General features: G+C 35.0%; 1 pseudogene; it reads left to right on the top strand.

Annotated features, from left to right (window-relative positions):
* The first annotated feature begins 360 nt into the window (after positions 1–360).
* Positions 361–17,450, top strand: LOC132612329 (protein DETOXIFICATION 18-like; annotated as a pseudogene).
* The last annotated feature ends 2,393 nt before the right edge of the window (positions 17,451–19,843 follow it).

Here is a 19,843-nt window from a genome sequence, read left to right as displayed (position 1 = left end):
GATTTACAGGAGCACTTCATTACTTCGGAGGTGCTTCTTATGGTCATATTATTTTGTGTATATATTTGGTATGACAGGGTCCTGTCCCGTCCTTATGTCACAGTACTCTAGTAGAGGCTCATAGATACGGATGCGTGGGTAGTTGATGTCTTATGGATACATCAATGTACATTCTTGTATGTCGTTTTTGCAGCCATGAGGGCTTATGTATATTTATGTATTACCTTGGAGATCATATGTGTCCAAAATGAGTATGATGGTTAGTGTAATGAGTGGTACTCGGTAGTTAGCTCTGGGTACCCGTCATGGCCCCTAGTCGGGTCGTGACACTAGTGGCATCAATTGCTTTCTGGTATATCAATGGCAAAGTCATCAAGTCACCAGTTACCACCAGCATTATCCAGTGAAAAATTGACAAACAGGTGGTGGAATAAGTTACTAGTATTAGCTTGTAATGGTTTCTTCTATGAATACACGAAGTAGATAATGATTTCGTGGCCAATGATTGTTCTGTTGAGTAGATTCTTTTTCACCAATCTTGTATCCATCATGTTCGTTGGTCACCTTGGCAAACTTGAACTTGCTGCCTCAAGTCTTGCAAATTCCTGGGCTGCAGTCACTGGTTTCTCTTTCATGGTATGCAACTAATTTCCTCGTAACACTCTGTTTGGATGGTTGTTACATATTGTATCATATTATATTGATTTGTGTTGTACTGTATCGTTCTCTATTGTTTCGATAAATACAACGTTTGGATAGATTGTGTCGTACTCCATTGTTATATAATGTCACACACCAAATCAATCTTTACACAAAATGAGACTTTGCATCATTACATAACGATGGATTTTAATGATACAATAAGATTTAAGTAACAATCAAAATAAAAATTGTGCACAATACAATAGGTAACAACCATCCAAACAAGTTATAAGAATATATGCATTTAATTACTAGCTAACTCTGTTGTCCTTTGGAATACAAGAATTAGCTAGTTCAGTAATATTTGAATTTTCGAGTAACACATAGTACATTATTTTGAGTTTTTCTAGATATTGAGAAGAGAAGAAGGTGACTGTAAACTTTGTCTTGGAGGTGAAAAACATGTATCTACAACACATTAGATGTCTATTAAAAGAACATACATATGATGTCTCTTTGAACAGATGCTTTCAACTGTCATCTTTTAGATTTAAAATTTAAAAATCCCCTTCCCTTCTCTTTCATGCTAGAAAAATATATGCTAAACTTTTGTTAATTAACAATCTAGTTTGGATTAAGTGGTGCACTTGAGACATTATGCAGCCAAGCGTATGAAGCAAGAAGGTACAAGATGCTGGCGATACATCTGCAGACATCATGTATCATATCATGCTTCTCTTCAACTGTGAGTCTGTGATTGCTGTTATCTGGTGGTATTCCGATACAATTCTGATTAATTTGTTTCATCAAGATCGTGACATAGCTAAAGAAGCAGGGGTGTTCTTAAAATTTCTTATACCTGGATTGTTTGCATATGATGTTTTGCAAAATGTTTTGAGATTTCTTCGGGCACAGTCAATGCTTGAGTCTATAGTTGGGCTTCCATGGGCATCTTTCATTATCCATATTTGTATTATTCGATATGCCTTGGTTCATTGGATAGGTCTTGCTTTTAAAGGAGCATCATTAGAAACATCCATTTCGATCTAGATTCCACTCCTCATGATGGGTATGTACGTGTTTTTCTCGAATAGCTGCAACCATATTGTCTGGGATGGTTTCTCATTCGAGCCATTTCATCATATCCTTACAAAATTGAAGCTCGCTTTGCCCTCTGCTGCCATAGTCTTGTGGGTGAACCATAATATTTAAAAATAGAGGTCTGGCACAGCAACAGTGTTGCAGAAGCACAACAACAGTGCAACAGTGTTGCAACTCATTCAAGGCTTATGAGGGACCAGATGAAGAACTAGATAGGGACTAGATGTGATCAGTTCCCTTAGTCGTCGCACAGTCAACTCTACAGCTGTAAACGTTGTTGCACTGTACCAACTGGCAGCAGTGCAACAACACAGTTGTATTTTGCTAAGAGGCCCAAGCAAACAATGAAATGTCCCCCTCACATTTCACATGACCTCATATAAACAACATGTTACAAGGGTAACCTCACACTTGAAAAATCTGAAAAATTTCATATATCTCAAAGTGCAAGCAGCCGCCTCCGAAGGTGCTCTAAAAAACAAAGCTACAACAAACAAGAAGAAACAGTTCTCAATCACTGAAGTTGTTTTAAGTCCTTAGGTTTGGTGAGTCTGTGATTGCTGTTATCTGGTGGTATTCCGATACAATTCTGATTAATTTGTTTCATCAAGATCGTGACATAGCTAAAGAAGCAGGGGTGTTCTTAAAATTTCTTATACCTGGATTGTTTGCATATGATGTTTTGCAAAATGTTTTGAGATTTCTTCGGGCACAGTCAATGCTTGAGTCTATAGTTGGGCTTCCATGGGCATCTTTCATTATCCATATTTGTATTATTCGATATGCCTTGGTTCATTGGATAGGTCTTGCTTTTAAAGGAGCATCATTAGAAACATCCATTTCGATCTAGATTCCACTCCTCATGATGGGTCTGTACGTGTTTTTCTCGAATAGCTGCAACCATATTGTCTGGGATGGTTTCTCATTCGAGCCATTTCATCATATCCTTACAAAATTGAAGCTCGCTTTGCCCTCTGCTGCCATAGTCTTGTGGGTGAACCATAATATTTAAAAATAGAGGTCTGGCACAGCAACAGTGTTGCAGAAGCACAACAACAGTGCAACAGTGTTGCAACTCATTCAAGGCTTATGAGGGACCAGATGAAGAACTAGATAGGGACTAGATGTGATCAGTTCCCTTAGTCGTCGCACAGTCAACTCTACAGCTGTAAACGTTGTTGCACTGTACCAACTGGCAGCAGTGCAACAACACAGTTGTATTTTGCTAAGAGGCCCAAGCAAACAATGAAATGTCCCCCTCACATTTCACATGACCTCATATAAACAACATGTTACAAGGGTAACCTCACACTTGAAAAATCTGAAAAATTTCATATATCTCAAAGTGCAAGCAGCCGCCTCCGAAGGTGCTCTAAAAAACAAAGCTACAACAAACAAGAAGAAACAGTTCTCAATCACTGAAGTTGTTTTAAGTCCTTAGGTTTGGTGAGTCTTTTTCTTTTGTTCTAATTTTGTATTCCTACATAACTTTCAAGAAGTGTAAAAGTAGGACAGATCTTCAACCTTTTTGAGTTGTTCACTTGGGTAGAGTTAGTCAAGGTATGTTATTCCCAATAGAGTTATTGTAAAGGCCTTCCAACAGAGTTGTTGTAATGGGGAGGAATTAAGAGAATAATTCCTAGGTTGGAATAGGTTATAATCTGAAAGTTACTCAGTTTAGTGGGTTTGAGGAAATCCTACCGGAGTAGGTCGTGATTTTTAATCCCTTGAGCAAGGAGTTTTTCACGTAAATATCTTGTGTTATTTACTTTCTATCTTACGTAAGGGAACAGATAGAGAACTTGATTCTCTATACTATCTGGTGGATTCGTATATTCTATCAATTGGTATCAGAGTTGGTTCTTTCTAAAAATTAACACTTAGAAAGGATTTTCTTAATGGCTGTTCTACCAAACCTAGAGGAAGGACATTCTAGCAAAAGACCACCAAGATTCAATGGAAAGTATTATGGATGGTGGAAGACAAGGATGCACGACTTCATCATGGCTGAAGATTCTGAGTTGTAGGATATCATTTGTGATGGTTCGCATGTCCCTATAAAGACTAATGAGGCTGGTGTTGCAAAAGCTCCAATCTCACCCCCATAATATCCAAGCCTTTTCGACCAACACCCTCTAGTTTTACCTACAAAACCTGCCCCCCCCCCTAGACAGTAAAAAGTGCGATGAGTCGGACAAAAGTCACTCTGAATCCTCCGTTGACTATCTTTTTTAGGAAAATCATACCGAAGGAGAAAAGAGCGGATCAAACATCTTAGAAAGTGAGGCTGAGATAATTGTAGCTGGGTTCATGAAAGCGGTTGAGAGGTTGAAGGGAAGGGAACTAGTGAGGGAACCGGTGCCTCAACTCAGGGGGAATCTGGTTCCTCTGTGTTTAAGGCTGCCCCTGTATGGGATGAGACACCAAGTTCCTCTAATAGTCATCATAGAAATGTTACACCCCACACTTTTAGAGCATGAGCATGACACATACATCACCATAGTAATAGAGTATCGGAGACGTCCCATGATGTTTTGGAAGGTACAAGCCATAGAAAGTATGTAACAATGAAGCAAAAGAGGAATTACGGTCTCGTAAGTCGTAATCAGGAAGGACTATTTTGAAACACGAGAACATGGCCATTATCAAGTATAATAAATGATAAATATCATGTATGGAGAGTTTAAGAAGATTTCGAGATCAAGCAAATTGGAGAAAATAAGTTCGACGAAAATTTGAGAAATGTTGGGTAGATTTTTTTAGTCAATTTTGGAGGGGCATATCTCCTAGTATATTAGGAGTTTTAAGGTGAAACAAAAGCCTAAAATGAAGTTCATCGAGTCTAGTTTATAATGCAATAAACCACTGGTTGATAGGACATCGGAGTAGAGAATTATAGACGTTACAAACTGAGCTGTCAATGCAGAAACAGGGCTGCTACAGTACTACCGACTTAGCCACTGTAAAAGGGCTAAAAATCCCGTTTTTCTTCATCCAAATTCTCCAAAATGTTCCAGAATTTTCATCCAACAAAAGGGGATATTATGCCCCCCTAGAAGTGAGGATTTTGAGTGAAATTCAAGCTACGAAATATCAATCGAGGTCCGGGCAACGCGTAGACGCAATTATAAATTCGTTTTGTGTTGGAATGAGCTTGGAAACAAGTGGATATTGAAGATCTTGCCACTTTAGTAAATATAAGGTATGAATTCTTGAATCTTTCTCTTTATTAATATTGATTAAGGAATAATTGCAAGAGTAAAAGTTATTGTTTGTTGTGTTGGTGTTGTTGGCTTATGGATTGAGGTTTGAAGAGGATTTTGGATGAAAATACATATATTTATCTTGTAGAATGTTGAGGATATTGTTGTTGCTATTATTGGTATTAATTTCGGCTTCTTTACGGAAATAAAGTTATTAAATAGTCGTATCACAAGTTGGTTAGTTGACGAATTTAGAAAACATCGTGTGTGATGTTTTAGGAGATATATTGTCATGAATAATGGTATTGATGATGTTGGTATTTTTGTTGTTGATTGGTTGTTGATATTATGATTTCGGGCTAGGCATATAAACAGGGGAGATGCTGCCCGAATTTCGACAGAATCTAAAAGGGATTTTAATTAAAGTCTTGAGACAAGCATGATGACGAAACTAACAATGATATGAATGGTCGTATATGTAGATTACGAGGCTACGAATAATCTTAAGTGAACTGCAAGATAGGAAGTAAGTTGGAAGTTTAGATATTATCTTCCAAGTATGTTAAGGCTAGTCCCCTTCTTTCTAAAGGCACGATCCTTTCGTTATAAACCTTTGTGTCGTACCATAATATCATTGGTTCCGCAAATGCTAGAAGTCCACGAATTTCGTGATCCTTATGATATTATTGAGATTCTAAAGGCATGATTCTTTTCCTACTAAACCATGCATGAAGTCCATAAAAATTTTCATTTCCAAAAATGTTAGAGATTCATGACTCTTAAAGTTTTTATGATGGAAAAGATGAATAACTTTTTTTTATGATAACCATGATGATGATTATGAGGGATTTATTTATCCAAGCTCCAAGGCATACGGATTTCATGTTATTATGAGATGATTTTATTCATAGAGATTTCTATGTACATAAGCTTTATATTATTATGAGGTGATTGAGCTTACTTTGCATTTTCTTAATTTCCTTCATTGTTGGTAGTCTCACCTTAAGACCATTGTTCCTTTAAGGTGGGATAAACAATGATGATTGATCCATAATATAATCGGAGGCTACTGACCTTACGTCACTCCGATATAGTTGTGGCTTTTGATTGGGCTCTTATGCATGCTTTATATATATATATATATATATATATATATATATATATGTATGTATTTTACTACACCGAGCCGCACTATAGTCGGCCGGGTACGACACCTATTGTGCAACCACTGATCAGTTGGTATTACACACTGAGTCCCGAAAGGGCCGGGTACGTTACACACCGAGTCCCGTAAGGGCCGGGTACGTTACACACCGAGTCCTGAAAATGCCGGGTACGTTATGATGATGATATTATATATATGTATGTAAGAAAAGTTTTCTTTAAAAGGCTAAGCTGCATGACATCCGCCTTATGAGGCATTCAGATGTACAGGTTATCTCTCTTACTCTTTGTTACTTTTCACATCTATATTATGTTGTTATTCATGCCTTATATACTCAGTACATTATTCGTACTGACGTCCCTTCTTGTGGACGCTGCGTTTCATGCCACACAGGTGTATACAAATGAGTAGAGGATATTGCCAGAAGATGTTCCAGCTGGATTGGCGAGCTCCATTTCCTTCCGGAGGGCTGCCAAGTCAGAGTATCTACGTTATGGTATATTGATTTATGTTAGAGACTTTGCAGATAGAGTCACGTGTATAGTATGTCAGTCTTGCAAGCGGCTCTGCAAGCCGATGTATCACTATGCATTATGTTACAAATTTCATATGATTACAGATTTTACTTGATTTGAAAAAGACGAAAATAATGTTTTTGAAAAACTTTCATTATGCATTTCATTTCGTGATTTAAGAGTCCAGTGAGATTATGAATATAACGAGAACCAGCGGGTTCGCTTGGCTCTAAGTAAAGGGTCGGGTGCCCATCATGCCCTATCAGGACTGGGGTGTGACAAATTGGTATCAGAGCAGGTCGTCCTAGGGGTTGTCTGCAAAGTCGTGTCCAGTAGAGTCTTGTTTATGGGTGTGAAGCGCGCCACACTTATAAACAAGAGGCTGCAAGGCATTTAGGAACCATTGACTTTTTTTCTTATCTTAGATCTTGCCATAGAGCTAAATCATAGGATATGATGTCCCTGATTCGAATCTCAAATGTTTTTATCATGGATAAGCAGTTGATTATGCCGCTACGAGGAAATTGCTTCGAATTGAAGTTGTTCATTCGAAAGGTATGTTCCTATTTTACTAATATGGATAGATGTTGATGTAAGAACTTGAGCAAGATAGTATAGGTATTTGTGATTGCTCTGTAGAGCATCGAATGTGTTTTTTGGGTTGTGTGCAGGAATGAGGTAGTAAGAATTATAGAGGAAACTCTGCCGAAATTTTTACAAATTGAATTGTTTGCATGTCTATAGAGAAAGAGTAAAGGGAAAATGTGACCATCAGCCGTTTGGTAAGTCATGATTGAAGGAACAATGATGGGACGCCTTCAAAGAGAAGTTTTAGAATGATTTTAACTTAATTTAAAGGAGGAATCCTGGAGGGAAAAATGATTAGTAGTTAAAGAAATTGGAATGAGTTGCATCCGAGATTTCGAAGAATTGAGACCTATTGGAAACACACAAAAACAAATTGACATTAGAAACTCAAATACAGTATTACGATTTATAGATTAGATTGGTTAGTAAGTGATAATACAGAGATATTGATATGGGAAGGAAGTTGACGAGTACGGGAAAGTTTCACCCTAGAAGTATATATATATATATACGAGATCAAGGTGGGTTGTACTCATAGTGGAATGTTCTGCAAACTTCTAAGTAGATACTATTAAGTGACAAATGGGAAAAGAGCACTTTAAGAGCAACAGAAATCTAGGAGGACCTTCAGGACAGAAGTACGAGAAAGTGCGATTATGAATTGATTAAAGGAAGTTATATGATTGGAGACTATGAGAGAAAGTTTAATAAATTAATAAGGTATGTAAGGTGTTCGTTTCCTTCTTTCTTTGGCACGAACCCAACTAGAACATGAACATGAGCGTTCCATAACAACTTCACTCCATTCTTATGCTACGTATTTCAGATCTTAATGCCTTACTTATTTGATTGACTCTTACCATATTATCATGTTTATCATCATTAAGCTAATTCCTTGGATTCGATACGAGCTCCATAATTCATTCAGAGGTTACGACCTTATGTCACTCTGAAAGGCCAAGATCAGATCATTAACTTCTCATCCAAATCAGCTCCAGGATCAGGCTTTCCTTCCTACCTCGGCTCTAAGTAAAGGGTTGGGTGCCCATTATTCCCTATCAGGACTGGGGTGTGATAAGAAACCGCTTCCCACCGTGTGTCAACCATTACTGTGCTTCAAAGAAAGAAAAATTAAGAAAGGACAAATCAACAGTGGTTGCTGAAGAAGGACCTGGTGCTGAGGTTCTGAAAACACAAAAAGTGTTTAATGGAAAGTTGTTTGATCTTGAGATTGCTAAAAATCCTGGGATGAAGGAATTGATGGAGATACTTGAATTTCAAAAATGGAGTCATTTAAAAAAAAAAAAGATTGTAGGAACCAGGAAGCAGATGTTCACATTGGGCACTCTTGGGGAATGTGAGTATGTGCCTAAGAAGGTTGGTGTTGGCAGCAGCTCCATGATCTCGAATCCTATTGATGCCCAGGAAAAGGCAAATGAGGAGATTAATAGGTTGAAGGCTGCAAATTCCACTTTGAAGACTGAGCTTTAGCAATGTGTAAAAGGAAGGGAGGAACTAGGTGCCTTGGGGGATTTAAAAAAAAAGAAAATGCTCAGCTGAAAGCCGAGGTAGCAGACCTGAAGAACCTGACATTGCAACTGGTCCAGGACCATAGGGCTGCAAATAAATGAATCGACAAGCTGTTCAAGCTAATTCCTTGAGCTAGTCCTTTCGCTTAGCCTCTCATTTCCTTAATCCCTGTGTCTTCATTTCTAAAACACATGTTTCCTTGTTCTAATGCCTGTTCAATCTTTCCAATCCTTGTTATAATGATTGTGGTGCTCCTATTTGTTTAATTAACATATTTTTGCGCTAATGAATTTACTAAGTTTTTGCTGGTATTAAATTGAGCATTATCTTTTTCTTTATGCAATGATATTCAGCCTTGTTTGTCTTGTTGTTTCTCATGTTAGTGTTTCCCCAGTGGCAATAAGTTAATGTTGTTGAACTTCTTTTTGCTTGTGCTGTTGTATTTACTCTATTCAATAATGCCAAAAGAGGGAAGTACTCAAGGGGGTTGATAGTTGGTTGCTAGTTGTTGCTGCTAATATATTGCTGATAATATGTTGTTATATTAGGAGATAAGTCTGTTTCTTAGGGGGAGCAAGTAGGGATCTGGTTCTTAAGGAGAATATCAACTTATGTGTTTGTCATCATCAAAAAGAGGAAAATTGATAAGTTGTGCTATCTCTTGTTTTGATGATTTGACAAATTATTTCTCAGGGAGAGAAAGTAGGGATCTGGTTCTCAGGAGAAATATCAATTATGTGTTTGTCATCATCAAAAAGAGAGAAATTGATAAGTTATGCTATTTTGTGTTTTGATGCTTTGATAAAACTTATTCGAGGACCAGATATGTTTACAGAGGGAACAAATGAGGGAGCAGATGTGATTAGATTCTAGCTGTTAAAAAGTCAACTCTACAGCTATAAAGCTGCTGACACTGTAGCAGTGTTGCAGCTCATTCAAGGCTTATGAGCGACCAGATGAAGAACCAGATAGGGACCAGATGTGATTACTTCCCTTAGTCGTCGTACAATCAACTCTATAGCTGTAAAAGCTGCTACACTGTACCGACTGGTAGCAGTGCAGCAGCACGACTGTAATTTGCTAAGAGGCCTAAGCAAACAATGAAATGTCCCTCTTACATCTCATATGCCCTCTCATATATAAACAACATGTTATAAGAGTAACCCTAAAACTTGAAAAATCTGAAATTTCATATATCTCAAAGTACAAGCAACCGCCTCTCAAAGTGCTCTCAAGAACAAAGCTACAACAAATAAGAAGGACCAGTTCCAATCACTGAAGATGTTTTGAGTCCTTAGTTTTGTTGAGTCTTTTTCTTTTGTTCTTATTTTGTATTCCTACATAGCTTTCAAAAAGTGTAAAAGTAGGACAAATCTTCAACCTTTCTGAGTTATTTACTTGGCTAGAGTTAGTCAAGGTGTGTTCTTTGCAATAGAGTTATTGTAAAGGCCTTGCAATAGTGTTGTTGTAAGGGGGAGGGATTATAAGGTTAATTACTAGGTTGCAATTAGTGGTGTCAAAATAGGCTGGCCCAGCCCAACCCAAACCCAGCCCTTAAGGGCCAAAGAATTAAAGGGGCTAGGACGGGCTAGCCCTTTTAATTGAAGGGCCTGCAAAATGGTAGCCCAACCCAGCCCCAGGCGGTCCGCGAGGTAGGACGGGCCAACCCTTTAAGTTTTTTTGTCTTCCGAAAAAACGTTTTCTAAGTGATTTTTGGTACAATTTGAACATGAAACTTTTGTAATATGAAATAGAAGAAACTTTTGCAATATGAAATAGAATCTTCTACCATCCATTCTTGCACAAATTCATATCATAGAAGAAAAATTCAAGAAAACAAATATAAATTATTATTGTTAATCACTAATTCATATCACGTTCAAAAGAAATTAAACATAATATAAATTCTAAGACTAAAAAGTATTACTCCAGCTTCTAATTACTACTTAGTACTAAGTACATTTTTTTTTCTCATTACTTTTTATCTTTTTGTTTAATTTCCTTTTTTTTTAAATTAATTAATTTATTATTCTTTTCTGGCCTCAAGGGCTGGCCTCAGCCCAACCCTTGAGGCCGGCGGCCCAAGAGAGACTGGGCTTTTGAGCCTCACTTCTATATGGGCCAAAGAAAACTTGGTCCAACCCTACTTAAATAAAGGGTTGGGTTGGGCCCGCCTCGCGGGCCAAGCCCATATTGACAGCTCTAGTTGCAATAGGTTGTAATATGAAAGTTTCTCAATTTAGTGAAGTTTGAGGAAATCCTACCGGAGTAGGTCGTTGTTTTTAATCCCTCGAACTAGGAGTTTTTCAAGCAAATATCTTGTGTTATTTACTTTCTGTATTGCATCAGGGAACAAATAGAGAACCACACTATCTGATGGACTCGTATATTCTATTAATAAGTTAGATTAGTTTACAAAAAAGATAGGGGTGAATTGCTACAACTGGTTAACATGCATGCATATATAATGTACTAGGAGTAACGATTATTACATTGTAAATGTATGTAAGTTAAATCCTCTTCTGTCTAATGGACTCGTATATTCTATCAATAATTTAGATTAGTTTACAAAAAATATAAGGGTGAATTGCTACAACTGGTTAACATGCATGCATATATAATGTACTAGGAGTAACGATTATTACATTGTAAATGTATGTAAGTTAAATCTTCTTCTTATTATCCCTCAATTTATCAGTGATACCAAATTAATGTGTATTTCTAATAAATATGCAGCACCAGAGTTGCAAACGAGTTAGGAGCTGGAAATCCTGACAGAGCTAAACATGTTGTGTCTGTTACTCTCGTGCAATCTATTGTTGTAGGTCATGATATTTGGTTGACTCTATTTTGTTATCATATTTCCTGGGCTGGCTTCTTCAGTGATAGCGCGGAGATAATTAACTAATTTGCCTCCATGACACCTCTTCTTTTAATATCCATTATATTTGATATCTCTCAAGGAATTTTATCAGGTCAGATTTTTGTTTCTATAATATTCGTGATATTATATGTGTGTGTATGTAATGTATATGTATATAATAGTTTTGGCATTCACAATAAACTTAATAAAATTATACATTGAATTGATCAGGGGTGGCTAGAGGATGAGGGTGGCAACGTTGTGCTATGTGCATCAACTTGGGAACATTCTATTTCATCAGCATGCCTCACTGCTTTCAAGTTCAACCTACATACTCAGGTAATTCAAGTGCAGCCATGCTTTATTTGTTCTATCTTGTAGACGCATTCAAGATATAAACTTGATGAATTCAACCTTAATGCTTTTTACTTATTGTATTTTTTGGACTATGAGTTTATCATTTAAAGTTTGACAAATCCAAGGACAAAGCAAGAAAGTAGTGTTGTTTTCAAATAAATTTTTAACAATCCTACTCGGTACTTCCTCACTCTCATATTTCTTCTCATCATGTAGTTATATTTCTAAATTTCTGTCTATCTCCCAAAATTTTCGTGTTTTTTTAATGAACAGTTCTTTTTAATCTTAATCTGGACTTTGTCCAGTCACGAATCTTGTTATACTGTTCATCTCTTTCTCTTAACCTTTATTCTTAATAACAGTCTTCTTTAACCACACCCCGGTAACCACAACCAACATTTTCCTTTATCAATTGGACATTAAAACGGCCTCTTTAAAACCTAGGAATTTACAGGTTAATCCATCGAGGTTATTAAGAAGTTAAGAGAATAACCATATACTAAAAATAACAAATTCATGATGATAAGGAAGTAATTACTTAAACATAATAATCACAAAATAATTTACATAATAGAGAGATTAGTACAGAAAACATAGTAAATAAACTTACATGGTTTGAAGAAGGAGAGAGGTTTCCCTTTCGGGGAACCCCAAAAAACTACTTCACACTAGGGGGTAGTTATTAAAAACTTAATGCTGATTTACAATAGGAGTTTATATTACACAGGTTTTTGATTGGGCAAGGGATTGGAGCATTTGATGAAAGAGAAGGGGAATATGGAAGTTTTCTAGAGAGAGGTGGTTGGTGCTCTTGTTGGTGATGTCTTTGCTTCTCCACAAATGTTGCTATTTATAGGCGTCTGGCGGACTTTAACTCCAGATTTCAAAATGCTGAAGAATCTTTTGAGTTCAGCCGAGTGCTCTTTGGGCCCCATCGTCACGTGAACTTTTTCAAAAGAAAACTTTATTCACTTGTCTGTTAGCTGATCTGTCCATTTACTGTGGCTGCTTTATTAAAGTTGTTTTTAATAAAGCTCTCTTTTTCTTCAAATGTCTTCTAGCCGTTGCTTTTGTTCAACGAATCTTTCAGCCTTTTGTCTCATCATAACTATTTCCTCCACTACTTCTGTCTGATTATTTCCTTTACACACACACACACACACACACACACACACACACACACACACACACACACACACACACACATATATATATATATATATATATATATATATATATATATATATATATATTATGTGTCTAAATTATGTAGTGCAATAGAATCAAAACTCATTCCCGAATCGTAGTCGTTTGGGTCTTGTGAATCTTGAAATGCACTATTCTGGAAATTTACCATATCTCCTTCTTCTGAACTATGGACTGGGGACATCCTTGGACTTGGAGATAATTCTGGACTAGGGTTCTTGATTATATGCTTGTCTTGTTCAGCTTTTGTTTGGAAAAATCTTTCCAAAGTCTCTTTAACTATACTTTCTATGTTGTCATTTTTCTTTTCTTTTTTGCAAGTATGCTTTTCTTGCTAGAAGTAGCTCCTTGCGTCAGTGTCTTTGGTAATCTTCGTCTTGTCTGGAGAGATGAACATCCTTTATCTTCACTTTTTGGCAAAGTGACAACCATCAACGGATTTGATGAGTCTTTACCGGCTACCGTTTGAACCGGACTAGCTGTGTCTTTATCCGATACAGTGGATCTATTTGCATTCATTGGGGAATGCGCACCCGTCTCATCCATTTTTGTCTGAGATGGAGAACTCTGGGATTGTACTAATTCGAACTTAACTGCTTCCAGTCTTTGTTCCAACAGTCTTGCTCGTTCCAAGAGTTTCATTTTTTCTTGGATGAGTGTCTCTTTCTGCTGGTTAAGTCTTCTGACGGTCTCAGTCATAGTAGAGCAGTGATCGCAAAAAATCACCTTGTCTGTGTCTTTTTGTATATTGTACTGAGGGGTTCTATCTGGATTTTGTCTGAGAGTTGGAGAAATATAGTAGTTTAGACCCAACACTCCTCTAGCATAGTCTAATGCCTTAGTGAAATCATTAAAGCCTTTAAAAAGAGGTTTTCTTATGTTTTTAATAGAATCTAAAACTTCTATTCAGGTCTGAAAAATACCATTAGTTCTACCATGGATTACAACATAAAATTTAAATTTCTTATCTAGAATTTTGTCTGTAAAATATTGACAGAGTGCATTTAGAGTGGCTACGAAATGGCTCGCGTCTTTTTTGTTATGTGATATCCATAAATTGTCTACTAAACATGTCTGTTGTTTGTCTATTACATATTCTGGTAATACCTTAAAAGTTAAATTAGATGGCGGAAAAAATACTAAATTATTGGTTCCAAAATGTATTCTTTCTAAGGCGTTTTTGTCTAATGCAGATGTAGGTCTAAAATGAAGATTACCTAGTACCTTTTGTCTGTAATTGTCTTGGGTTGAGGCTATGCCTTTTCCCTTGTCTGCTGTCTGAGAACTTGATGGTCTCATGCTGTTCAAATAGAAAATCAGTTAGATGTGATTTTTAATCTACTTAATTGGTTTGCTAGGTTATTATCTGTTCCTTTTATATGTTCGAATGTTAAATTATAAATTGAAATAGTATCCATAAAGTTTAACCATCTTCGTCTACTGCTACTTTTATCATTAATTTTTTGATAGAATTTGACTATAGCTTCACAGCTGTTCTTATCAATATTTCTGGTTTATTTAATATATATAGTCTAAAATTGTTTAAGCCATATATTACAACTAAAATTTCGGCATCTATACTACTAATATTTCCTTTTTCTCGTTACTTACCACTTTGATAAGCACATATCTTTTCTTCACTTTTATTGTTATATTTATTTGGTTTTGCATTTAATACTGCTCCCCATCCTTCGAAGCTTCCATCTGTTTCTATAATTAAATAGTCTGTTTCTAGGGGCATATTTAAGTCTGGAATATTTTTATTTTTTCTTTAATTTTTTGTACTAATCTAATATCTTCTGTATTAAAGTGTTTTTGACCATTTGATCCCGTTTTTGAATACAATGGCCCTGCTATTTTTCCTAAGTCTTTTATAAAACTTCTAGCATAATTTACTATTCCTAAGAATTTTTGTAATTCTTTAACATTATCTAGTTTATCTGGCATTTCTAAGGCTTTTTTTAGCTATATGAGGTTGTAATTTTATTTTTCCATCTCCTAGCACTACTCCTAAAAAGTTTATATGGTTTTTACATAATTCCATCTTTTTCTTGCTAATTATTATTCCATTTTCTATGAATAATCTAAATACTGTCTGTAGGTGTCCTAAATGTTCTTTCATGTCTTTACTAAATACTAATATCTCATCGACATATACTAGAACAAATCTTTTATAGTCTCCAAATATACTATCCATTTTTCTTTGAAAAATTGATGCAGCCATCTTTAATCCAAATGGCATTACTAACCATTCGAAATGTCCTTCAGACAGGTAAATACAGTTCATTCTATACTTTCTTCATGCATTCGTACCTGCCAATATCCTGATTTACAATCAAATTTACTAAAAATCTTTTTACTTTGTATTCTATTTATTAGTTATGTTTTGTCTGGTAATTTATATCTATCTGTTCTGGTGTTATCATTAAGTCTTTTGAAATTTATTACCATTCTAGCTTTTCCTCGTACTATTTCACTATGATTTCTTACCATAAATGCGACAGATCTATGTTTAGAAGTAGATCTTCTTATTACTCCTAAATTTAATAATTCTTTTATTTGTGCTTTAAAGTCTTCCACATCTTGGTTAGTTGCTTCTATTGAGGCTGTTTTAATTATATATTCTGGATTTATTATGTCTAATTTACATACAATTTTGTTATTTTTCCAATGTTTTAAAGGTTTTTCTCCTATAATTTCTATCTCATCTAGTATTCTTATTATATTATCCAAGTCGTTTTGGTTTTTTATTACTCCTATCCTTTCTATCTCTGTTTTAAAATTAAATAATTCTGTTTCTATGTCTATTAAAGTATAATTTTTTCCTATTAGATTATTGTCGTCTAGTCCTTCTTCTTCTTCTAGAATTAAATTCTTTATTTATCTTTTGCTTTTACAGCATGTATTGTTGTCTTGACAATCTTTACAACAACTCTCTTCTTTCTTTTGCAGGTTTACTTGGTCTGGAGTAGAGATCTTCTTATGTCTGATTCTAGTTTCAGTTTTATGAGCTTGTACTGGAGTATGAGTAATATATTTTAGAAAGATTACTCCATCTCTTGTAATCATGCAACTTCCATTGTTATGTAACATAAAGTCTAATCCGATGACAAAGCGTATATTTATATTCAGGTCTCTTACCCATATTTTATCTATTTTATAACTAGGTTTATAAAATTCTGAACAAGTGTTGATAAAGCTAATTTATGCCTTATGAACATAATGTTTATATATATTATGAGTTCCATCCATTTGCATGGCTGCAACTGGTTTGTCTAGAACTTTTATTAAAATTTGGTGGAATTATTCTTTTATTTATTATACATTTAGTACATCCCGAATCTACTAATGCTAATGTTTCTATTTCATAGTCATCTATTTTAATTCTTGCAAGTATTTTTATCGTTCCTAATTTTTTATCTTCATTACATACTAGGGCTCCATGGTCTTCTATACTCATTAGTTCCGCTGTTGAATCTTCTTGTATTGTTCTTAGCGGTTGTATATTAGATAAACGTATTTCTTCATCTTCGCTATATATATATATATATATATATATATATATATATATATATATATATATATATATATATATATATATATATATATATATAGAGAGAGAGAGAGAGAGAGAGAGAGAGATCTTGAATTATCTATTCTGGTGGAAAGTCAGCAGTACTAGGGCCTTCGAGTTGGAATTTCAATTACAAACAAGTTTAGCGAAGACACCTCGATTTCTACTGCGACAGAGGGAGGTATTCATAATAGAGTCAGTCCGGATAAAAGGAAGAATCCAATCTCCTTCTTGATGATCGTATTGGCCTTGCAACGAACTGAATGTACTTGTTACTTTCCAAAAATCTTGCTTCAAATAAAAAAAGGTCTATTTTTCACGTAGTTCGTCGATCAAACCAACAATTCTCTTCTCAAAGTAATAAAGAGAGTCTTTTCCTAGTTAGACTATCAATGGAATGAAAGAACCATCCCTATCGCGGTTGAACCCTGTTGCACACGGGTCTCCGTCCGTGCCATATCATGTGGTTTTCCCACAAAATTTCGCTTGCTTTAATATATTTAATAACAATTAATATAGAATTGAGGTATAGTTTATTGATTAAAGTTTTTGTTTTTGACAAAATATGATGCAGGGTTTATGGATTGGCTTGATATGTGCTCTAGGTTGCCAAGCGTCTGGCTCATTGCTACTGATATTGTTGACCAGATGGAAAAAAGTAGAGGGCTCAAAAAATAGCAATAGAGAAACTGAACTTCTAGTTTAATTTGCTCATTGGCCACTGGTGCCATCTCTTCTTCTCCATATCGTCTATTTATCCTTTGGATTTAGGAGTTTACCTTTTATAATTGTCTAAAATATACCTACATAGAGAGCAAAAGCAATGAGAAGCATTATTACTCGGGACTAGTAGTATAAATTATAAAATTTCTTATTATCGTGGATTACTTTGCTCTTCTCGACCCATGATTTTTTTCCTATCCTTATTATTCTTTTTATTGTTGTTGATCACTATTTCTTGGTGTTTCGCTTTATAAATTGTTGTTTTATATTGTGAATAATTTTTGTGTGTGTTAATTCTCAACAATTATATTAGAGCACATGTTATACTCGGTGGCAGGAATACTATCCACGATCGCCAGTAATATATATACTCGGTGTAAGAAATATCAAAAATAAAGTACGAGTTCTCAAAATGGCACATAAGAATGAAGGATTTGCTCACCGTACAAAAGTTACACATGCAAGGCAATAAAGCTTATGGTATAATTATTAACATTTTTTTTTAAACCAGAAACGAGGCAAAGATTTTTCTTTTGGTTTCTCATCTAATATCTAATACTTGTATTGGTGGTTCGACTAATTCAAATTCGCACTGCATAAAATTCGTTAAAGTAGGAGCAAAGTATAGTTGTATATTACAAGTTAACATAAAAGCTCTGGTTGAAGAGTTATTAACTTATTATTCTGCCAAACGCTAGTTGTAGCCCTGTTTGGATTGTTGTTTTCTCGTGGTTCATTAATGTATGATTTTCTATGAAATCATGTTTGTATCCATCGTTCTTAAAATATGTTGTATATTGTTGTAAATCCGTTGTAATTTCGTGGTTATATAACCATGAAAAAATTCAATTTTTGTAACAACAGATTTGGTAATTTTTGCGTGGTTACTTATTTCATTTCTCCGTTATATCCTCACCACAACTACCCCACCTCTCTGTCACCCACACCCCACCCTAGCACCCACCACCCCCGCCCGCTATGCCTCACCAACACCCAACCCCACCCCACAACCACTCACCCCCACCATCCACTTATTTTTTAAAGTTCATATTTTATCCTTTACCGGAGTTTTTCTAATATATATATATATATATATATATATATATATATATATATATATATATATATATATATATATATATATATATATATATATATATATATATATATATATATATATATATAAACTAATTTCTAATTAAGAGTTAAGAGTATTTTAGTAAACTTACATGTTATTATACAGTACCATAGTACCATACAATCAAACCAAACAATAAAAATGTTATTAAACTACAACAAACGATACAGTCTATCCAAATATTGTGTTCATTAATACAGTAATACAATACAACACTCCACACTGTACATTAATGAGCCAGGGAAACACCTATCCAAACAGAGTGTAAAGGAAAAGTGCTAGTTGAATTAATTGATTGAACGCAATATATGAACTAGTTGAGTTGTTTTTTGTACGTAACTAACTAAAATGCGAGATATAAAATTTATCGTAGTTGAATTAATTGATTGAACGCAATATATGAACCAATTGAGTTATTCTTTGTATGTCTTTTCTTAATAGACATACTTAATTATAATAGGTAGCACAATTTCTTTTTTGAATTTACCTATGATCGTATCAAATAATAGGCTAGTTTTTAATCTTATAAAAATAAATTGAAAAATACTGAACCTTACCTAATAATTTTTAATGTATGAATTATCTATTTCTTTGGCTTTTTTCAAAATATCAGCGGATCAATGTGCCTATCTATTAGTTCGGGCTTCGAGTTCTATGTCTGATGCTATGAATTGGACACTAATTCATGACGGACTCAATTTTAATTTAATTAATAGTTGATCAGGATAACTTTCAAAAATATATATGCAGTTTAAAAATAGTAAAACAACAATTTTTTGCCTTGAATGGGTTGACGAAAACGGCAAAAGCCAATAGGTAATTACTAACACTCCAAGTCCCAACTCTCAAGCTTATTCCGTTGCTTCTATTGAAATCTAATTTTTGCGATTTTGACTAGCATATCATAAGGTATTGGCTATTTTTTCTTTTGTATCATATCTTAGTGGACTCAATTCATGTGTGACGTTCTAGACATTTTTTGCGCACACCGTCCTTCTTTTGGGGTGGTCTTTAATGTTTGCCCCTCAAATTGCTGGTCTTTAATTTTTGCCCTTCACTTAAAAAGGTGACTGAAAATATCCGAAGGTTCTGAGTTCGAATCTCCGCTCAATTAAAAAAAATACTAAATTCACAATCTAAGACTTTTGCAAAGAGTCTGCCTTATGCGGCAGGCTTTGCCTTAAGCCATAACTAAAAGTCCGCCTGTTTAGTTATGCCTTAAGGCAAAGTCTACTGGA

The sequence above is a fragment of the Lycium barbarum genome, chromosome 9, assembly GCF_019175385.1.
Source record: "Lycium barbarum isolate Lr01 chromosome 9, ASM1917538v2, whole genome shotgun sequence".
Classification (NCBI taxonomy): domain Eukaryota; kingdom Viridiplantae; phylum Streptophyta; class Magnoliopsida; order Solanales; family Solanaceae; genus Lycium; species Lycium barbarum.
This window is presented reverse-complemented; position numbering and strand designations above follow the sequence as displayed.